The 12,752-nt window shown below is 43.4% G+C and overlaps 1 protein-coding gene across 6 annotated transcripts in view; it reads left to right on the top strand.

The window, feature by feature from the left end:
- BCL9 (BCL9 transcription coactivator) overlaps positions 1 to 12,752 on the top strand; it is a 333,635-nt gene that overhangs the window by 281,313 nt on the left and 39,570 nt on the right. For all 6 annotated transcript variants that reach the window (XM_088472558.1, XM_088472559.1, XM_088472557.1 and 3 more), the window contains one exon: positions 6,063 to 6,143. The gene's annotated coding sequence lies outside the window, so the exon portion shown is untranslated. The remainder of the gene's footprint in view (positions 1 to 6,062; positions 6,144 to 12,752) is intronic.

The raw sequence follows: 12,752 nt of genomic DNA, 5'->3' as shown, positions 1-12,752 counted from the left end.
CTAGGATTTGGCTGCTAACTTTGGAACTTTTTGCCTTTTACTATAGTTTTGTGTCAGTCGATTTTTTTTATTTTTTTTTTATGACTTTTTAGGGTACATTAACTTGCAGTACTGGCATGATTTGAGCATTTTGAAATTAATTCCAGTTTGATCACTGCCTCCAATGCCTTTCAGTTGGTTCCATGCCTGTTCTCCTTTTAAATGTACAACTGGAGTTTTGGAGTTTCTGCTAAGAAAATTTGAATGGTCTCGTAATTTATATGGAGGTGCCTCCGGATGTTTGTGTAGACGCTATCTGCTTTTGTGTCGACCTAAAGCCGTAATCGTCTATTGCACATAATGCAAAGCACAAATACAGCTAATATTACACACTCGTCAAGGAACCAAAGAAATACCTATAATGTGCCACATTTTTGAAGTAATGCCGGCGTTGTGTCTTAAGCATTGTTGTGGCTGCTTAGTCCTCCTCTGCACATGTTGGTTTGCATGCTTGTGACAAGTGATTGGTATTCCCTCTAGGTGACAGTGGTTTATTATCCTAGTTCCCCCTCCTCCATGTCTGGGTCAATTGCAGCTTGAGTGATGTCACAATAGAGATGACTGATTCCTATGGTAAATGTGCTGTCTGTACACACTGAATAGGGAATAGACCTTATGCTTGTTACAGTGATGGTTCTGGATGGGATGTGTGTGTGTGTGTGTGTGTGTGTGTGTGTGTGTGTGTGTGTGTGTGTGTGTGTGTGTGTGTGTGTGTGTGTGTGTATGAGCTGTAGGGTAGATACACTTTTATAATTTTACAGTGCTTGTACAGTGCATCCGGAAAGTATTCACAGCGCTTCACTTTTTCCACATTTTGTTCTGTTACAGCCTAATTCCAAAATGGAATAAATAAATTTTTGTCCACAATATTCTACACACAATACCCCATAATGGCAACGTGTAAAAAATATTTTTTTTTTTTTTTCAAATTTAATGAAAAAAAAACAAAAACCTTAAGAAATCACATGTACATAAGTATTAACAGCCTTTGCTCAATACTTTGTTGATGCACCTTTGGCAGCAATTACAGCCTCGTGTCTTTTTGAATATGATGCCACAAGCTTGGCACACCTATCTTTGGGCGGTTTAGCCCATTCCTCTTTGCAGCACCTCTCAACTCCATCAGGTTGGATGGGAAGCGTCGGTGCACAGCCATTGGCAGATCTAGACTCCAGAGATGTTCAATTGGATTCAAGTCTGGGTTCTGGCTGGCCCACTCAAGGACATTCACAGAGTTGTCCTGAAGCCACTCCTTTGATAGGGTCGTTGTCCTGCTGAAAGATGAACAGTCGCCCCAGTCTGAGGTCGAGCGCTCTGCAGCAGGTTTTCATCCAGGATGTCTCTGTACATTGCTGCATTCATCTTTCCCTCTATCCTGACTAGTCTCCCAGTTCCTGCCACTGAAAAGCATCCCCACAACATGATGCTGCCACCACCATGCTTCACTGTAGGGATGGTATTGGTCTGGTGATGAGCGGTGCCTGGTTTCCTCCAAACATAACGCCTGGCATTGATGCCAAAGGGTTCAATCTTTGTCTCATCAGACCAGAGAATTTTGTTTCTCATGGTCTGAGAGTCCTTCAGGTGCATTTTGGCAAACTCCAGGCGGGCTGCCATGTGCTTTTTACTAAGGAGTGGCTTCCGTCTGGCCACTCTACCATGCAGGCCTGATTGGTGGATTGCTGCAGAGATGGTTGTCCTTCTGGAAGGTTCTCCTCTCTCCACAGAGGAATGCTTTAGCTCTGACAGAGTGACCATTAGGTTCTTGGTCACCTCCCTGGCTAGGGACCTTCACCCACGATCACTTAGTTAAGGTGGCCGGCCAACTCTATAAAGAGTCCTGGTAGTTCCGAACTTCTTCCATTTACGAATGATGGAGGCCACTGTGCTCATTTAGACCTTCAAAGCAGCAGATATTTTTCTGTACCCTTCCCCAGATTTGTGCCTAGAGACAATCCTGTCTCGGAGGTCTACAGACAATTCCTTGGACTTCACACTTGGTTTGTGCTCTGACATGCACTGTCAAGTGTGGGACCTTATATAGACAGGTGTATGCCTTTCAAAATCATGTCCAAACAACTGAATTTACCACAGGTAGACTCCAATTAAAGCCCTCATACATCAGCAATCTGAAAACCACGATTGAATAATTTGAAGATTTATTGCCCGATCTTAGGATTTCCCAATCGAGCAAGCTGCGCCCATACACTACAGATCTTTTTCAGTGATTTGCAGATCGATTGCAGCAAACACAGATCTGGCAATCTTGAAAGGCCCATTATTTTGCTAGAAACGGTCTGCAAATCTGCTGATCATGTCCATACACTAGCTATCTAAAGCCCCAATCGATCTGTGAAATCCAACATGTTGGACAATCTGATTAAACAATTCCAATCACTTTTTGGTTGCAAGCTGCGTTCTGTGAAGCCCATACATTGCAGATTTTTATACACAATCGATTGCATTTTGCACGATTGCTGCAATCCATCTCTGATGTATGGGGGCCTTAAGCTGTAGGAACATCTCAAGGATGATCAGTGGAAACAGGATGCACCTGAGCTCAATTTTGAGATTCATGGCAAAGGCTGTGAAAACTTATGTACATGTGATTTCTTAGTAGTTGTTTTTTAATTAAATTTGCAAAAATATCTCTCTTTTTTTTTTTTTTACACATTGCCATTGCCATGTGTAGAATGTTGAGGACAAAAATGAATTTATTCCATTTTGGAATAAGGCTGCAGCATAACAAAAAATGGAAAAAGTGAAGCGATGTGAATACTTCCCGGATGCACTATATGTATCGGTTCCAAACAGTCTATTCATCAAATGACTGAATTGCACCCCTTGTAACTTACACATCAAGTGACCTCCATTGTGCAAAGATGTAACTGAGCTGTGTCTGTGATTACACATGGAACATGGGCCTGTCTTCACCTGGACAGCACCGTTTGCAAGTGCACCCTAGACTGGTCAGGCTGGAACAGAGTATGATTAGAACCCCTTGAGGCCCTAGACAAGGATACCGATTTGGGGACCACATTTCCCATTTGTTAATAAAATAAAATGTCTAGCTTTTATTTATATGGCACCACAAGGGTTCCATATTGTTTATATATTACATATACACACACACACACAAAACTGACAGAAAATGTCACAACTTTGTGGATCCCTAGCAGCAGCCTTGTTGTATAATCGATGATCCGGCTCTGGTTTAGAATGTCCGTCCTCTGACTTTTACACCAGAAAGTGGGTGGCTGGAATTGAGACCACATTGGTGCATACTCTTTAATATCCCCCCACATCGGCTACGTTGCATTTGGCTTGTGGCTGTTACAAGTACATTTATGAGGACAGGATGCGTTTTAGTGGTGGCTGGTTTCATCTGGCTGATCAGACAATCCTGGCTTGTTGTGTTGGATGTAGTACACCTGTTCTCATGTCCTGATGTGATGGATTCTGGGGGGGGTCTTGGATCAGCAATGCTCCCTTAGCAAAAGATTGTCCGAAATGTAAAGCCCCACTTTATAAACAAGGTGGCTCATGTAATGACCTTTGTACTGTTGCTTACCGCTACTTTCTTACAGAGTTTATGAATTTGTGGCTTTATTTTACCTATACTTTGTTTGTTTATAAAACAAATTAAAAGCCCAACATTATCAGAATAATGGGACATATGTTTAATTGCAGAAAATATAATTCTTCATATATGGGATCTGCAGTTGTTGCTATCATTTTCCTGCTCACTGACATGTTTTGTCATTTTTTTGTACTACAAACGGCTACTGGCATCATCTGTAACGTTCCAATGCATAAAAACATGGCAGATGCAAAAAGATTAACAGTACGTGTATAGTCCCACTTGGGACAATGCATTCTTAGGGCGGAATTCATTTGTTTTAGTGCGCCAGACCTCCCGACTGAAGTGCCGGGAGATCGCGCCACGCTATTCAATTGATGCCAATTATCACGCCGATCGCGTTCATACAGCTAAACCCGACCATAGTGCTGGGCGGGATCGTGAAAATTGCCGTTTGGGCACCCAAACAGGTCACTTCACATTTCAGCTCGCCAGGCACCGGTAGCTGATTGCGCCCAGCAGGAGCAACAATTGAATAGATTTGTGGGGAGCTCAGTTGCTTGCGAAAAATAATTGAATTGCACCCTTCGTATTAACTGCATTCAAAGTGCATAGGAAATGCAGTATTAGATGTGTCCCCATATATGTAATCTAGTTCATACTAGGACTTAATTATGGACATAACTGGAGAAGTTCATGAATGAAACCTTGAGGAAGGGATTGGCTCCGAGCGTGTTTGCCGTAGTCATTGTGGTGAAAGTGCTAATTCCCCGAACATTTAATTTCATAGTAATGTGTGAGATAAGATTGATTTGTCATCCTAGAAGCTGGGACTCCTGTGTTTGTACCATCTCCTCGCTTTGCAGACACTGTGTTTTCTTGAATTGTGGCTGTGTTAGCAAAGTGCATCTTCATTAACAAGTCTTCCACCATTAATTATATATCTCGTCAGGTTTCAAATTCTCCCTCCTGATATTTAGATGTCGCGGGGGCACTCGAGCTTGACGGAGGTCCTGCAATCTCCACACAGATCTGCTGTATTTTTAATACATCAAATAAATAACCCGTCTGATGGAGGGTCTTACAAAATGTAATTTTTTGTTACGGGTTTTTGTCGCCTTTTTCTTTTCTGTGGGCGGAGCCATCTTTTCTGTTTACAGCACTAGTCATGATGAATGCTCCCTTTCATCTGTATATAAAGGTCATTGACAGCAGGCTGGAAGAACGTCTGGTACATATATTGAGCATTATTCATAGTAGCAGTTAAATATTATTGAATGTAAATAATAATAAACTGGAAATCCCTATTTAGTGTAGTAGATTAGACACGTCTAGTTTTTTTGCTTTTGCTTATTATGTACTTGCTACAGTGTTGCGGTTTTCTCCCCTTGCCTACGGAGTTACGTTTTTTTCTTTGCTTCAGTGTTGCGGTTTCTCTCTCCTTTGCCTACGGGGTTGCCAGCCTGTCCCCTTTGCCTACGGCAGTGGTCAGGGAACAGGGGTAAATTACCCCACATGGGGTAAAAATGTAATACCTGGGGATAATGGACGGACAGCCAGGCATGCATATGAATCATGTGCTGCAGGGAGGCTCTAAGCCGGACGCCCGCTGAGATGTTATTACCAGCGGGCGCCCGGCTCCTTCCCTGCAGCGCCGCGTTAGCCGGAGCCTGGAGTTCTCTTCTGAACTCCAGCTTCCGCCTCCCTCCATGCGCACTATGGGAGAGACGTCATGATGCGTCTCCCATAGTTCAGAGAAGCAGCCGGGCGGACAGGACGGCGGCGGATGCAGGAGCAGGGATTAAGGTAAGTGGTTTTTTTTTTGTACGAGCGGCACTACAGGGGCACTACTACAGGGGCATTATATGGGGGCACTACTACAGGGGCATAACTATGAGGGCACTACTACAGGGGCATAACTATGGGGGCACTACTATATGATTTCCTTCCTTTCAAATCAAGGGGGTAATGTCGGCGTATCTAAATATATTTTGGGGTAAAAGGTAAAAAAGTTCCCTGGCCTACGGGGTTGCGCCACTTGGCTCGCTCAGAGCATTGCACAGAAACTGGTACATTTAGCTATTTATCAAACGGAAAGGAGGAGAAATTAATATATACTATACTGGCATTTAATATATAGAGTGGTCAAAATACCCGTGTGTGTGTGTGTGTTTACAAAGTGTTCTCTAACTGTATTAACGTCTATACTACTTTTTGGCCGCTTGTTTTCCCCCCTTGCTTTACCTCCACATGGTAACACACAGCATGTGCCACAGGTAACGGTGACCATCCGTCCACGTGTGTGCTTCAAAAAAAATAGAAAATCTTCCCTCAAATATCCAAAAGCAAAACCCATTTTTCCCTGCCGTATACTATCCCGCTCACTGATGTACAGAGGATGCTTCTTGCACCCCTGCTAATCCCATTCTCTGCTCCTTCGCAGGTAATTGAGCTTCCGTTGCAGAGGTCCTCACTGACTATCCGCCAGGATGAGTACTGCTGTATCGTGACCCCAGGGGCCCTGGTGAGTAATGCTAATGTGAAGCCAGGCTTAATGAAACAAACCTGCTTGAAAAGAGAAATGTAGAATAGTTAAGGAGGGGGGAGAGAAGAAACGAGAATCCCCCCCCCCAAGCCCACAGCGGAAGTGTTTACCCATTCAGAGATGTTTAGCTCACTGAGACGCTAGTGTAAAGCCTGTCCTGCCCGAGGCTTCGGCCCGAGAGAGAGGAGGGGAAAAAAAAATATTTAATTGTTCAGAATCAGAACTGGTAAATCGGAGAGTAAATAGTCAGTAGGTAGAACGTGTTTACATAAGATCCGTATCATGGCCAGGTAGCTTTCCCTGGACTCATTCAGCACACAGACTATCTGCAAGGTTATATACTGGTTGGCATGTTTTCGTTATGTATTATTTTTGCTTTTATTATTATTATCACTGTGTCTGTGTGCATCTTAGGGCAAACCGTAGTTTACTGTGCTACTGCTTTAGAGGTCATTCATCTTATTCCATATTGCTTATTTTAAACCGAGACAGAGAACCTCTGACCCTCTACTTGTCGCTGGGTCCCAGCCCAGGTGTGTGTGTGTGTGTATATATATATATATATATATATATATATATATCTCCTTGTGACTCTATGACTTTGCTAGTGACCAGCTGCCACGTCACGTGACCATTGTAAAGGGCCACTAATCCCTAAAACAGAAATTGCCTGACACGAAAGCCCACTAATAAAATAGACAGAGGTGTAGGCGTGAATTTCCCCATGCTGTGACGGAACGATAGCCGTTTGGCATTTTGCTAAGCTGCCGCAGTGATCCGCTTATTCCAGGCAGAGACCGCTTCCTTTATCGGACTGAAAGACAGGAAGTCTGGTGTGCATCGGGGAAACAGAGCCCAGTGCATCCCACACTTCTCATACATAGGCGGATCTGAGAATCTCTTGCCTAGTTATACTGTTAGGCCTTTTTATATAAGGCACTTTGCATGCAGGTTTTCTGGCGTCGTAAAGTAAACTTTTGTATTGTTATGGCGTGGTACAAAGTATCATCATTTGAATGCCGACGTTAAGAACATGCTATGTCAACATGAGCAAAATGTTGGCACCGACAGTCGGCATGTCAACAGCATTTTTGGTGTATTGGAGTCCTTAACCCTACATTTCCAATGAATACTTTTTGAATGTCTACATAATGACTGTATAACGTACTGTTATAGGAAACAAGTACTACTTCTACAGGGATGGGGCTGCTCTCTCCTTAGGTTATTTATATGCTACTAGTGAGATGTAGTAAAATCTAGAACAAACCTTTTTTTTTTTTTTTTTTTTGTGGCAAGTTTGGATTGGTATTTAGTTTTCATTCTAATTGTCTGGCAGATGATCATTGAATATGTTATATGTTTCATTCAGACTATTTAACGCCTTGTAACCTGGACAAATTAGCATTAGAGTGCGGGTGATGTAAAATGACGCTATCCTCGTTATAACACCAGTTTTGGTGGGCGCATTCTTAGCAGGCAATTTTAAATGTTTTAGCGCGCCCGACCGCCCATCGCTTTAGACGGGGTGTTATTCAATTGTTTATTCCGGCGCTGAGCGCCCATTGCTTTTCACGCATGTCGTGCCAGAACAGAGCGGATTTAGTCACACTAAGTGGCTAAACCAGTCTAAACTATTGGGCACAACAAGGAAAATGTGCAAAAACCTGGATTTCTCGCACATTTTTGCTTGCTCCCTCAGGAGGGGGTAAGTGGCTAATTGATCCCGAAGCCGGCAGTCATCAGGGATTTTTTTTCACCTGCCTGAGGTAGGTGAAAAAAATCCACGAAAAAGCAGTCCCATTTTTTTCGCAGCCGCAAAAACACACAGCTCTGTGACCTTATCACGGATTCTATGGGGTCAATCCAATTAGGTGCGAGTTGCAATTTTCACTTCGAATTCACTTAGCAAATTAATTTTGCAATCCGTTTAGCAACTCGCACTGAATCGGTCAGACTGAATTTGCAACTTTCCACTCACACGGGTGAGAGATGGAAAAGAACATCTTTATTTAGCTTGATTTCAGAAATTACATGTCATTTTTTAGGGGGTAAATAAAAAATGTCCTCAAATTACCCCAAAATCAACTTTTTCGTTAGTTTAGGCACCCTAAAGTTAATTACAATATTTTTTTTTTTAAGTTGAAAGATAATTGTTTTTATACATTATTTATTTTTTTTGCAATTTTTCAATGTGCACTCAAAATACACCAAAATCACCTTTATCCTACTTTTTTTTTTTTTTGCATTTTTTGTTTAATTCGTTTGAGATTAAACGAATAGTGTTTTTTTTTATAATTTTCAAAACCTACAGTAACTTCTTAATTGCCACAAACAGCTGTCTATACAGTCCCGCTAACGAAGTTATCCATTTTGGGGGGTCCAAGATGGTCTCCCCACATTTTCATGCATTTCTCGCAAATCTCATTTGGCAGTCAATTCGCACCCCTCCGCTGCGAGTAGTGCGTATAGGCATTTTTAATTGCATTGGAGAATTCTCGGGAGTGCTCTTTGCAGCGAAGTGTGCGAGTTTAAAGAAACGCATTTGCTACTTGCAGTTCGCACCTAATTGGATCGAGCCCTATGTGTATTCCCCTAAAATGGATAATTTTTTAGAGCGAATAAAACTGAATCTAATTTAATTTTTACGAAGGCAAAAAAATGCGACTATTCCGTTTTAGTTGCCCAAAAAATTATCGGGGCTAATTAAATCCCTCCCCCTTAAATAGTGACTTTATACCTTTTTTTTTGTACACAGATTATTTTTTTTAGTGTGCCCTGATTATTGAGTTGGTTCCCATGTAGTCCTCAGGATTGTGGTGGTGAAGGTATGTTATGTATAGAGGCCTCTTATAATCTGAAATACAACAAAATAATTTTCTTGGCGATCATTTTATTTTTCTGAACACAATGGGGGAGATTACTGAAGACTTTATATTTCTGTCTGTTAAAATCTGAAATAAGACTTTCATGTTGATTGGATTTCTTTTTAACAGTTAAAGCTAATAAGCCACTCTGTGTGTGTGTGTGTGTGTGTGTGTATTGTGTTGTGGTCTTCACTAGCCTAGTGAATTGTGTTGTGACTTACACTGTAAGTGTATAAAGTTAGGGACGTGTGGTTCTTTGCATTCCTGCTCCATTTTGGTGAATATGCCTCAAAAATAAGTGAGTGAAAAAAGGAGGTAGCCTCTGGTTTAATCGCCCCCCCTCCCCCCGATACCTGTGTTCTCAGTGCCCATTAAAGGAACTTGTTAACGAATATTAACACACTGAGTACATGAAAAGTTCACGGATTTGTGTAACTGCCTTTTATCACCTGATAACAGCACAGTTATTACGGATGTCTCATGAGACCCGAAAATAAATCCCTGTTAAGTGGGGCTAATTGAATAGCCCGCAGCAATCAATTACCCCGCGGTAAATTACCGCAACTAATGGAATCCCCCCGCCCGCCCCCCTTTGTCTATAAACAGTTTAGGTCATCTTGCCCTTTTACAAATGTTTATATTGTTATTACAGCGTAGTTAGAGTGGTGAAGTGAACAATATGGTTTTATATAAACCCGTCCGCACCATATCGGAACCTCCCCTTGACATGTCTTTATGATGTGCAACACAAAGGGACAGAAGGCCTGATTCATTATGGATCGTTACTGTGATCGCAGCTTTGATTACGCTCGCAGTTCTACTGCAAAAATATGCTAATGTCTGCAACTGCTCAGCCAGCATAGTCGCCAACTACCGCTTGCTCACACCCGTAATACATCGCAGTCCTGCCTGTCTGACCTGTCAGAAATCGCATGTGCGTATGCTGTCGCAGTGGCTAATTTATGCACGCCCAAGTAATGACGTTAGGACGGACAGGCACACCTGTTTCTCCGACCACTCCGCCTGTCACCACCCCCTAAACGCTGACGTACCGGCACTCGCTCTGCGTTGGCTTTCTATCTGCGCAGTGCATGCGCTATACGCACCATCGGCAGATCTGTTTACGCGGTTCCAATCGCGATCCAGAGTCTGAAGCATTGGATATAGAAGTTCAGCCTTAAGCTGGCCATTAGCGCAATTCCCGTTCTGCCGATGACTGACGTGGTCTGAAAAATCCAGCATATTAGACCACCTCAATTTGCCAATTTCCCCCCCCCCCCCCCCCCCCCCCCAAAAAAAAAAATCTTAATCAGCAAGTCTATTTTTAACATGTATTTTGCCGATCATCCCAGTCCACCGATCGCATTGGCGCTGGGGATTCGCCGATCAGCTTGTATGGTCTGCATTACATTACTTGTTACATTTACAGATTCGCACCAAGGGGCTGTTGGAGAGTTGAACTGGAGTCGGCCATAATTTCTCCCGCATTGGTAGCTCAGAACTAAATGTGCATATTTGCCGTAGGGTGCGCACTTGTGTTTATTAATTACTTACATGGCGCCAACATAATCCATCGCGCTTTTCAGTTGGGCACCTGCGCTAGCCCATACTTGGTGCAAAGATATGCCTGGAAACCGTCGTATTTACGCTTTCTCCACTCCGCACATCCCGTAATTCGTAGACATGCGCTCTCTGAACTTTGCCCACGTGCAGGTGGCGTTACAGTCCCGTTACGGAAGTGGAGACGTGGCTGAAATGCGTAAGGCTCTGCTGACACTTGGTTGCGGAGCATGTGCTGTGTGTAAAACCACGCGAGGTACGCTCTGCAAATGGGCGAATACACCAATCTCCGGCAGCCCGAGAGTCTGGGCAAGGTAACGCACCGAAACACGTTCTTGCATTCCGGAAAACTAGCGGAAGAGAATGGAAGCCGGCATGGATTATTCAAGCCCCAATACATAAACTTGTGACCTTTTTATTCACTGTGTGTTTTTATTTGGTCTCCAGCAGATGATCTGAATTACAGGTTACAAAGTGGCCATCACTGCCCTGAGCACAATAGGTGCTGGTGTGACCCCAATGGCAATTAGTACGACTGATTGCGTCATACACAAACTAAATTATATAGTTCTGATTAAGGTGGTCCCCGGGGGATCTGGGCACAGGGACCACCGTTATGGTTCGATGGATAAACTGTCACAGGAGCCCCTTCCCCTACATGTCCCCCTCCTATTCCCTTACACATGCAATCCTTAATATTTGCATTAATCTATAATGTGTGTCGGATCATCCCACATTTTAAGATGCAATAGCCCTCTCACCAGACAATAGCTGGGGACGGCCTAGGGCCAGGCACGGCTGGGTGCCGAATGGCTTGAAAACAGGACAGAATAGAGATAGCAGGTTCTAGTGTATATGTATATATGTGTGTAATATATTTCTATCCTAGTGCTAGTCACAATTACTCCTGCGACACCCAGCCACAAATCTACAGCCTATTACTGCCTGCTGCTGCTGGACTGGATGCAAGGCTATCACTGACTGATTTCAGCTATAGGGGGCTGAGCGCTGTACCCAATGCAGATGAATGGAAGCCCAGTATGTGCTGTAACCTCACCAGGGACTTCCTTCATAAAAGCGATACTCAATCTAGGTCACCTCTGCTCTCCAGCAAGGGTGATCACTTGTAATAGTGATAGGAGTTGGCATACAAGTGTTAGGCCACGATAATACAAGTCACCTTGCAGTGCTTGTGTGCCGGGGTGACCTGGATAAAGCCTTACAGCTTCCTTTTCATTAATAAATAAAATGTTCAAAAATTGTCCATTGCCCCCCTATAGACTGGGTTTGTTGGAAAGCGATTATAAACTTTAGGCACCTAGCTTGCATTACTGACATACATAGGACAAATATATTTAAGTTTAATTTAACCTATTTATTATTTTGTTTATTTGAACTTCACTGTGACTTCATTCAGGGAGTTACGGTGCCTGCTGGCGTACGCTGTCCTCCGTGTGACCCTACTCTCGCAGATTATACATTGGCCTATCTACGTTCTCCGTGTCGGTGCTTGGCTGTGTGCGATCACTGATATGCTATGCGGCTAGTCGATGAGTGAGACGTCGTGCGTTGATTGGCAGCTATACCTTTTGTGATTGTTTCTTGGCAATATTACATGGCACATGATTTACGTAGTAATTAAAATGCTGTGATTATGGGAAATGAAGCATTTGTTGGCTGTGACTGTCTGAGGACTGGAACGTATGAATCATCCGAGTCGCGATGAAAAGCGGGACCTGTCTCAGCACTCTGGATGGGGAAATGTGTGGTGACCTAGAGGTCGAGGTAGAACTGGTTCCTTGTACTTACCTAGAACTTATCACTCCACCTAGAAATTATAGTGCGAACTGAACTTCCCCTTTAAAGTTTTTATCTCACGATGTGAATAGCACCAGGAAGGGGTTATTCAATTGACCACGCTGTTAGCCGACACTTAAGTCGGAAAATGCTGGTTAGCGCGCCTGAACACCCAGCTTAAGGTGGGCTAACTGGCATCTCCCGACTAAGTGCCGTATTCAATTAGAGCGGATCCGCGATACTTTTCCGCCTCCCAGACTTTTTGTCTACATCGCGTCTTTTGTAGGTGGAAAATTATCGCGGATGTGCCCGCTTTACCCCGTATTCAATATGGAAGTACGCAAAAACCGGACCTGGGAAAACTTGA

Source organism: Taudactylus pleione, unplaced genomic scaffold, assembly GCF_031769625.1.
Source record: "Taudactylus pleione unplaced genomic scaffold, aTauple2 ptg000126l, whole genome shotgun sequence".
Taxonomy (NCBI): Eukaryota; Metazoa; Chordata; class Amphibia; order Anura; family Myobatrachidae; genus Taudactylus; species Taudactylus pleione.
This window is presented reverse-complemented; position numbering and strand designations above follow the sequence as displayed.